Consider the following 9,978-nt stretch of genomic DNA (forward strand, 5'->3'; position numbering starts at 1 on the left):
AATTATAGCCTAAGTAGCAGGAGGCAAGTAAACACCTTACTTTACACATTGGCACTTTCATTACAACAGGACAGAGAGCAACATTGCACATCCTGAAAAATATATTTGTATAATAGAATCAAAGTCTATGTAGCATGGAAAAGGTTTCAAACTAAGGGGTAGGGAATTAGTCCCATAACAATAACAGAATTTGTGTTTAAATATCCTTTGGTTGACCATGCACTAAAAAGTACTTCTTACCATGAATTCAAATGGCAGTGTTTGCATATTGAATACTCAGCAGTATTTTAGGGGAAGAATGGGTACAATATGGTAACTGCAGCTGTGAGAGGCCAGGATATGAGCTGTCACTTGGCCCAGCTAGCCCTTATGGCAAAGATGTCAAACTGCGCTGCCTCTCGCCCTTTACACATGTCACTCACTCTACCTACTGTTGCTGTTTATTTGTTGCAATTTTGGTCAGAGCTTTGGGACCTTCATCCCACCTGCTCCTTTTCTTAGTGCATCTGATGTGCTGTTGCATCTGTGTCCATGTAATTTGTTCCTGTCTGTTAAGTGCTGCTCTCCAGTCATAGGCACAGCTTACCAGCCAAGAAGTTGCTGGTGAGAGCAGAAGCCATATGGAATTGAACTCATTTGTTTTCCTACTTCATAATAACATTTACTTCATAACACTTTCTGCAGCCTGATGTTGATGTGGCCCTTATGCTGGGATGTGCTGGGATGGCTGCTAGGGTGGAATTGTCAGAATAGAAAATGTTTTTGTTCTCCACTGAATGGCTGACAAAATCATTCCAATTGCAGAGAAAGAAATTAAATGAGGGATGGAAAAGACCTTCTATTTGAAGTACTGAAGGGAAATGATCATATGGGTAGGGGGAGCCCCAACCCAAAGTATTGTACATCCCCCTCCATCATACACACACACAGTGTGCTCTGAAGTTAATATTGAGCGAAGAAGGGTGTAAGATTCTGCTATAAGGATGCTGTTTGAGGACCTCAGCAGCAAACTTGCACATGGGATTATCAAGACTTATTTTCTCCCATGAGGTCACCACCCTTGTTGTGAAATGATGTTTTAAATTGAGAGGCTGATGATTCCCTGCAGCTTCCTCTGCGACCTTGTCAATCTGAGCTATATGCTTTTTTATAATTTTTTGCATCCATCTCACCTTTTTAAGGCCTGAATATTTCCTCCATCTTAGAAATAGGTTTTCTCTTTACTCTATAACTTTATCTTGGCAGGGATGTTGCACAACGCCGTGTAATTCTTTGTAACTCTGTAAGGTCACAATTTAATGAGTAAATGCACTGACTCCTTTGCCATCTGAGGGTGATGAACACCTGCATTAGGAGGGTACTGAATTCTTTCAAATTATTCTTGAATAGACTTGTGAATAGAAATATCTCCTGCATCTCAAGACATGTGAAAACAATAGTCCCACAGAGTCAAAGGCACTGTATTATGAAATTTAAACGTGTTTTCCTTACATGGGTCTTAGAATAAATCCTTTCTTTCTTTCAGCTGTGAAATCTTTCTTTCAATCCTTCAAATAACCCGTCTGAAAGAAATCATTCCAGCAGAGCCATTACAATTAATTCTATTATGCAAACCTGTAGTTTCAGATTTTCATTAAACTGACAAATGGTTCCTCAGAGTAATTTTCTAAATTACAAAATATATCTTGGCGGTTTTAAAAGGCCCGTTATCACACACTATCCTGTAACATAGGACTATATTAGAGGGGTGAAATTTAGTCCTCAGCCAGGATTTTTTAAGGAGCTATATTAAATGCTAATGTCCAATACCAGTTTTAAATTACTTAGGATACAAGGGAGTTGATTGGTATATAAGATTTTTGGGGAAAAATTTCCATCTTTATTGGGGCATTAAGAAAATATTAGTTTGGAACAACAACAAAAAAAAAGAAGTGGCACAAATTGCTAGGTAACATTAATGTTATTAAAAATAGGTTTTGTGCCAGTATTTTCTGGCAGTCCTAAGCACATCTTTTCCATACAGTGAAGTTCCTGATTTGCCTGGGCTATTGCTAAGGGAAATTCACCACCATGACTTTTAGCGGAACCCCAAAAGCATTATATGGGCAGGCATGGGAATTTAACTGAATAGTCTCCTAAAGAAATCAATAATCAGATCATTTCAAAAGAACTATTCAACAAAAACTTGGATAAAATAACAGATTACTTACAACATTGGTTTAAAGCATTTATGCTGATAATTAAGAATAACAGACAAAGAGTATTAAGTAAAGGAGAGCAAACATCTAGCCAGTCATGAAAAGAATGGAATTTTTCTAATCCTCTTACAAAGATGCTGTTTTGGGTCAAAGTCCCTTTCTGCATAGAGCAGCCACACCACATTTTTTAAGTCAATGAAGAGCTGAGAGCCGTAGCCCAGACCCTCAAAACTGCTTTAAACAGACAACTCCCACTGAGAGACAAGCATTTAAATTAATCTGGGTACTGGGTCCATGAGATGAATAAAGAGAGTTTAGTTCACACTGTATTGCATGGCAAATAATTATGTAGCTAAATTAATTTGATATACCAGAAATTTACTAATGCTTTATTGGTGGGAAGTGCCCACATTCTGTATCACACATGTTTTATCTCAGGGTTAAGAAATTTTGAGAACTGCTTTTTATTAAGTTAAACTGAGAGATTTTAAATCATACAGAGCCACATTTATAAACAACATCTGGTCTTTACATTTACTCTCTTTTTTATTCACTAATAATTGTTTGTTCCTGGGAAAAGAGGATATGTGATTGTTTCTATCTGCCTCAAAAGTAACTTTGAATCTGCAAAAAAAAAAAGTAAGATTCACATTTTTATTTCTTAAGTACCTGTGAATCCCATGAAAGCCTCATGATCTACTTGTGCTATTCCGATCATTAGTAAGTGCTCTTGATTGCAGCTGTCTTCCTTTGAGTCCTTTTGACCCCTTGTAGGATCTGTGAGGCAGTAAGGTCCAGTAGAAGATACTTCAATACTAATTGCAAATCTTATTCAATTAGGCCTCCTTGGAAGACATTGTTTAATGAGTTGGAAGGACCTCAAATTCTACTTCTAGCCTATCAAACCCAATAACAGCTCCCTAAGATGCATAATTAACCTTCCCCTTGGCATTTTCTTCCACATGTCCTTCTTGCCTTCATGTCACCTTGGTTGAATTCTCTGTCCAAGATGTCTTTATCACCCTGTTTATTGCTCAAGCCCAAAGGGAGAAGTATCTTCTTCTATGAGGCCTGTAAGCCTGACTGTACCAGCCAGTGTAGTGAAGTAACTGAGTAGATGGCACTCTACCTGTTTTCTCAATGTGTTCTTGCTGTTGCCAAGGCAGCATGTATGAACAGCAAAGTCCATACATGCCTGTCTGTAAGCTGTGTACAACCTAACTGACTAGGAGGTGGTATGGTCTGCTGTTCTGAGAATTTCGAGGCTCATAAGCTGTTACAGAGTACACTGGCCAGTAATGCTTTTCCTTCTGGTGTATAGGCAATTAAGCAAACTCACATCAGAGAGGGGGCTCAGAAGTCTGGAGAGCACAAGGCTAGTGTTTTCAAAACCACTGTCTTGTTATACCAGTCTTTTGGTATAGCCTTAGCCTTTGGTGTTCAGAGGTGATGTGGACTGCTCAAAATCATCTGCATTACAAGAACAATTCACAAGTTCTTAGCAAATGAACAGATACAGGGGTAGATTAATAAGAAAGTTATATGGAAGTCATATTGGATTTTTCTCTTCAGTAACATATAGTGTGTATATACACACTGGTGTTGAACCTTGCTGGATCCTCTTATCATGAGAAATGGAGTTGAGTAAGTCCACAGAAACTGAAGCAAGGCTCAGTTTACTGCAGTTAGCACAATTAGAATTGTAAAAATACTCCTACCTCCCCATTTAATTCAATATTTTTGCTGTAAAAAGATGATGGGTAATTTTTTTTTTCTCAAAAACTTTTCCTCTCTAAAAATTATACCCTGTGAAGTAAACAAGTGACAGAACCTTTTAGTGTAAGAAATGGGAGAGAAAGGAGTGAGTTGATTCTTCTTGATTTTACTTGCCACAATTACATAGGAATTTTGTGAGCTATATCCTGTCCTGTAGCATATTACATCTCTAGGAAAATAAAAAGGAAAACGTGGTTTTGATCCAAATAAAGCTACTTTGAGCCATAGCACCATAGTGGACTGTGGCTTCAAATGCTAAACTGCTCTGACAGATGGACTATACTACACCCTATAGGTACATAATTTTTCTCTATAAGTGGCTGCTTTTTGACCCTGAGTTCAGCACAATGAATGTATTAATGCTCCTGCATACTCAGCCTATTTTCTGAATTAGATTTTGTATTAAAATAGGAGCTATATCTAGTTACTGTATTTTTATCTTTTCCTCATCTTTCTTTTATTCAGATACTAGCTGATGCAATAGTGACTCAGGAGGTAATTTAAGACTAGGTTAGTGGTGCTAAGTTTCCCACTTCACCCATCTCTGGCCTCTGTAGACCAGGTTACAGTACATCATCCATTGCACAACGTAGCAGGATAGTAGATTTTGGGTTGTGAATAATAATATGATTCAAGGTCTCTTGAATTCTTTGTAATTACTTCTATTAACAGATGACTTGGTGCTTAATTAGCAAGTCATTTGGAATCAGCTCAGACAAGTTATGTTTCATATTAGATAACTCTTCTGAGAGCTGCTTAGAAGGATAATTTTCTTCCTTAAAAAAAAAATTAAGTCTACGGCATCTTTAAATCATGTATTGATTGGCAGTTAGCTCTGAGGAGTCTGTGGAGACAATTGTAGTGCACAAAGTGCCACAGGTTGTGAAAATCCAAATTGTATTTTCTCATGAAGTGATAACTTTGATGTCATAATTATGATCATCTAACTAGCAGCGGAGAGCAGGGACAAGCCAGGTTCCAGCTGTGTCTGCAAGCTGGTGCTGTTACATACCTGCCAGCTGCAGAGGAATGAAGCTTTACAAACACTTTCCATCACTGTTGCACAGAACTTTCTACAAGATCCTTCAGGTTCCCAAGTGAGATGGCTCCTGCCGCTGTTCAAAAAAGATGCAAGTGTTAGCAAAGTGAACGACCAAATTAATTTCCTAGAGCCCTTAAAAATGTTACTGAATCCAGCAATGTTTAGTAAAAGCTCAGCATCCTTAGGCATCTTCATTTTCTTGTCTCATGAGTTTAACTCTCAGAGGTGTGAATTTAAGTTTTAATTTTTACTCTTTAGAGATGCTAGTGAATAATAAGGCATAATCTGAGAGTGATTTATTTTAAAATACCTATAATTTTCACAATAAAATGTTCTGTTCAGAGTGGAGAGAAAAAAGATGCCATTCACTCTCTGAACTACCTACACTAAGCCTCATAGCACTTGGGGATCCTCCTGTGAAAGTATCTGGAGTCTCAGAGGATTACTGGAGTAGTTTGGGACTCCTTAGAAATGTCCCCCTAGCCCAAGCACAGTTTATATTGCGCTGGCCTTTAAACAGGAGGCTATCTGATTACACATACAGTTGGGTGTTCTGGAAAGCCCAGAGCAGACCCACTACCATCATCTGGCCCTAGCAGGCGGTGGGGAAAAGTCTTCACTTTTGTGATTTGGACCTCTGAACTCAGCCAGCCATTAAAAAACTAATTTTTGCCAAATGGTGGAATTAAAATCTCAAAGTGGTAGAAGCCAAGTTTCTCTAGACTAAATAGACCTGCCAGAAAGATATGACTTGGAAAAATAGACTGGAAGGACATGCTGTTCTTAGGTTCTGCTCTGGGTTATTTGATTTTGGTTTTTTTTAACTTCTTTCTTTTTCAAGTGCAAACAATGCAGATTGTTTATATCATGCATATATAATACATATAAAGTTTATAGTCCCATATATAAAAGGTTAGTATGGTATTTTGGGAGTATTTTTGTACAGTTTTCATCTTTACCAGTATATATCAAAAATCGATTTCTTTTCATTTTCAAGTAGTAAGTCCAATGTGTATATGACATATTGGTCCTCCGTCTAAACTCAACATGGGTGTTTGGTTGCCATGTGTTAGAGATGCTGTTTTGTGACTAGACCCTTATGTAGGGCAATATCTTAATTCTCTAAGAAGACTGCAAATCACAGTTCAGCAAGTCTTTACTTGTTTATTCAAATTTGTTAGGCTTTTAAAATGGTTTTAGTTAACTCCCAATGCTTTTAGATACTGTTTCATATCAGTAGATGCAGTTTAAGTTTAGAAGAGGTGCAAGCAGTCTTACCTGTTCTGTCAGTTCCTGTTATTGTGTCTCAATTTGGTTCCTCATTTCAGAGAGGCATTTCTAGGCCAGTAGTCAGAGTATTAATTGTTGAAGCAGTTGAGGCAATGGTTAAATAGCCTAAAGAATGACTTAACTAAAGCTGCTATTATTCCAAGGCAAACAACTTCATTCCTAAAGTGCAGGTATTTGTACCTGGGGAGAAAAAGATGAAATTGTTTCAGATCTGGAATATCTTTGTACTCAAGTGCAAAAGAGAATTGAAAGAAAAAAGAATTATGTCTCCTCAAATCCCTCTCCCTGCAAAAATTCTCAGACATGTTGCCTAGTGCATGTCAGATGCATCTCTGCTCCATCACAACTTTGTTCATCCATGGGTTGTTTGTCTCATTTTTCAGTTTGCTTTACTTTATATAATTTCTTGCTGAGAGGCTACCATTATAGGCCTGACCTAAATACTGGAGTTATGAAGAAGAAAAAAGTCACCCTGATGGAGAATAGATAGTGACAAAGACTTTATTCTCCTGTCCACACCATCAGCTGAGAGGGACCTACTATCAGCAGTAACTGAGCCTTGAATCACACGTTTTCAGCACTGCAGGCGGGAGATGGTCTTGGGTTACAAAGCTAAGTCTCACATCAATTAAAGTCTGTGTGCACAGCAGCTGCATTCAGAAAGGTGGAAGAGATTTAATCTTCACCTTTCACCTTGGGTCAAAATACAAGGTTACCAAGACAGACTTATTAAAAATGGATTGTTTCTGCCAACTTAATGCTAAAGTTTTCAGTTATTACAAAAGCACTTTAATATTTGCTCTCTTTGTTAAAGAATCTTGCTATTAAATAGCAAGGAAGTAATAAAACTTTTGAAAGGAATGAATAAATGTTTATGCCAGACTTCTAAAATCTGTAGCAATTTTAGTCTTTCTTCTTGATAAAGATGAAGAGAATTATTCTCTACTGCATCTAGTTTGTGAGTAGGTGGGATATTCTGATCAAGTGTAAATAGTCTTCCAGGACTCAACACTGAAGGTGTTCTTAGCTTGAATATATATAGAGTGAGAGTGAGATTTTATTTCAATACAAATAATTATTTAGGAAAAAAACCCTATATGAAGCACTAACTTCTAGGCTACATCTCAGAAATCATATGTCCAGATTCAGCTCACCACTGAGCATCTTTCATTGTTTTTCAGAGGAAGCTGAATAAAGCCCAAAGGGGAACATGTTGCTGATCCTTGTTCCCAGGATGCACTAAAGATAAACAAGGTATGATTGATCACACTGGTATCTCACTGCCTTTTAGATGTTATTTGTTATTTGAATTTGAGGACAAACATCTCCACATGCAAATAAGCAAATTCCTACAGTCTTTGTGTTTCTCTGTGCATCTAAGTGAAGAAATTTCCCCAGAGGGATAAATAGAGATATTTTTCTGTGGTTTGATACAGCCTGTTTTCCAAAGTTTTATGGAGAAATATTTAACTACAAGAATATATATGTGTTCTAAAGATAGAGTCAAAATCTGTGGTCTATATGGGTAGGAATTTGCCACTGCTAAAATCAATGGAATCCTTGTCATTGACTTGGAAGGGCATGAATGAACTGCCTGTGAACAAGGGAAACTGCTACTGTCATTATTTTACAGAAATTTTGTCATTCCAGCTTTACATCATTAACCTCAGGTTGAGTAAAGCTGCCATAACAGAATAGGAGAAGCAAGCTGTGCTGGTAGCAACCCTTACTCCTTAAGGATAATGCTTGGAATGAGAACTCAGCCAAGAAAACTGAATTTAGGAGAGGAATTCTCATCTAATGTAGGAGTTAAACATGCAATTTGGTGTGTCTGTGCTGGGTTCTGTGTCACTCACACTGCGATTGCGTACCTTTGAAAAAGTGATACTGAATACACATTAGTCCTCTGTACAGAGAATGTGTACTTCATGACATGTGTGCATTGTTTGAGTTATAACTGAATGTGACTTTTTAATATACTCCAGATATGTTAAGCAACAACTGAAGAAGTATGTGGAGTATGTTCTAGTTTTTTGTTCTAAAACACATGTATTTCATTTATAATGTGGAAACTATACAGTCATCACAATAGTTACACTCTGACATTTAACTTTTTTTATTAAAAAACAATACCTTTATTAAAATCGTAGCAGTACTTTTAATGAACTTTCTATTTAAATTATTATGAGTCTTGTTTAGGGTTTGACTGATACAGACTGATATTGGTCATCACTTGCGCATTAAAAAAGGTTCTGCTCAATGATTCCAAGTCTCAAATAAGTCATAGAGGTCTTAGATTCCTGGTGTCATATGATAACTTTAATTAAAAAAAAATAGAAATCTTGTTGCATATATGGTGTCTAAATTAGGCTTGAAAAAATGAACTAAATGTAACTGTCAGGGCACCTCAAAGGTTTCAATGCCCTAAATATATCTTTCGCCAATCAAAACTCACCACGTAGTCCCTGTGGCTGATGTCAACTCTCAGCATAACATAAACGGAACAAGCTTTCCCAATTCGCTGTTAACACAATGAGCAACCTCCATTCAGAAGGCCTCCTGCACTCCTGGCTTTGGCACAGCTCTGCCACACACTGCTCTGCATATGCTTCCTCTTGGCTTCACACGGGTACCAGGATCGCTTGCATGCACCCTTTTATAGGGCTATTTCCCAAGTCACCTGAAATAATATTGGCAGTGCAGAATATAAACACATCACTGTGTACCACCTTATTAAACACAGATGTGGCTCTTCTGAGGGCCTTGTTATCTAGAGGTGCCTCACCTTCATTTGCTTGGGTACCAGTATCCTACAAAGGCATCTCTGTCGTGCTGCCTTAATGTAGTGGTGGCAGAACTTAGGTAGGGGCTTTCTGTAGGGCAGAGGTGTTCCTCCAGTTCTGATCTTCTGGGGAATTAAGGTTAGAAAGCCAGATTATTTTTGTTTGTGCATGAAGTATATTAAGTGCTGAACTTTGGAAACACTTAGTTATGTTGATAATGCTTTGAAAAATTCACCCCCAAAATTGGAAAATCTTTATATGTAACATTTGAAAATATAACCATTGCTACCTGTTAACCTATTAATCTAGGAAGCCAAGGCTATTGCATATCAGAATGTCAGAACTAGTGGCATAAATGCACGTAGCTAATGCCTTTCTGGGTTTGAGTGGGATTACCTTGGTTTTACTTTGTTTTTAAATGTCTCATCATCTGTGGTCAATGTTTTTTTTTTACTTCTGGTGAAGGGAATGAAAACTAGATTCGTCTGATTGAATTTTTCCTTCATTACAATTTTTATACAAATTTGCTGATTTTCATTACTTCCACAAGAACTTTTCTGCTCCTGGACACAATTTCTGCTGACAGAGATTTCAGTAGTCCTTCATTCACCAGTGTTCCCTTGACTGAGGGAAACTTAGTCAAGCCTTTAGCCCAAATCAGACAGATGAGAGCACTGACCATCAGGCTTTTAACTTAGACTGCATAGGTCTCCCCTGAGTTTTTCTTTTTTGCATAAAACTTTTAAAGACCTTGTTTTTATCCCAACAGGGAACAGGAAAAGTTTTTGCTTGAAAGTTGAAAAAGTTTCATGGTACAGAAACACCATTTCATATCCATATGTAATCCAGAATTGAGTTTGTCAGTGCGGTTTGAATTCTGTCTTTGATC

The sequence above is a fragment of the Lepidothrix coronata genome, unplaced genomic scaffold (assembly GCF_001604755.1).
Source record: "Lepidothrix coronata isolate B3197 unplaced genomic scaffold, Lepidothrix_coronata-1.0 Scaffold33, whole genome shotgun sequence".
Classification (NCBI taxonomy): domain Eukaryota; kingdom Metazoa; phylum Chordata; class Aves; order Passeriformes; family Pipridae; genus Lepidothrix; species Lepidothrix coronata.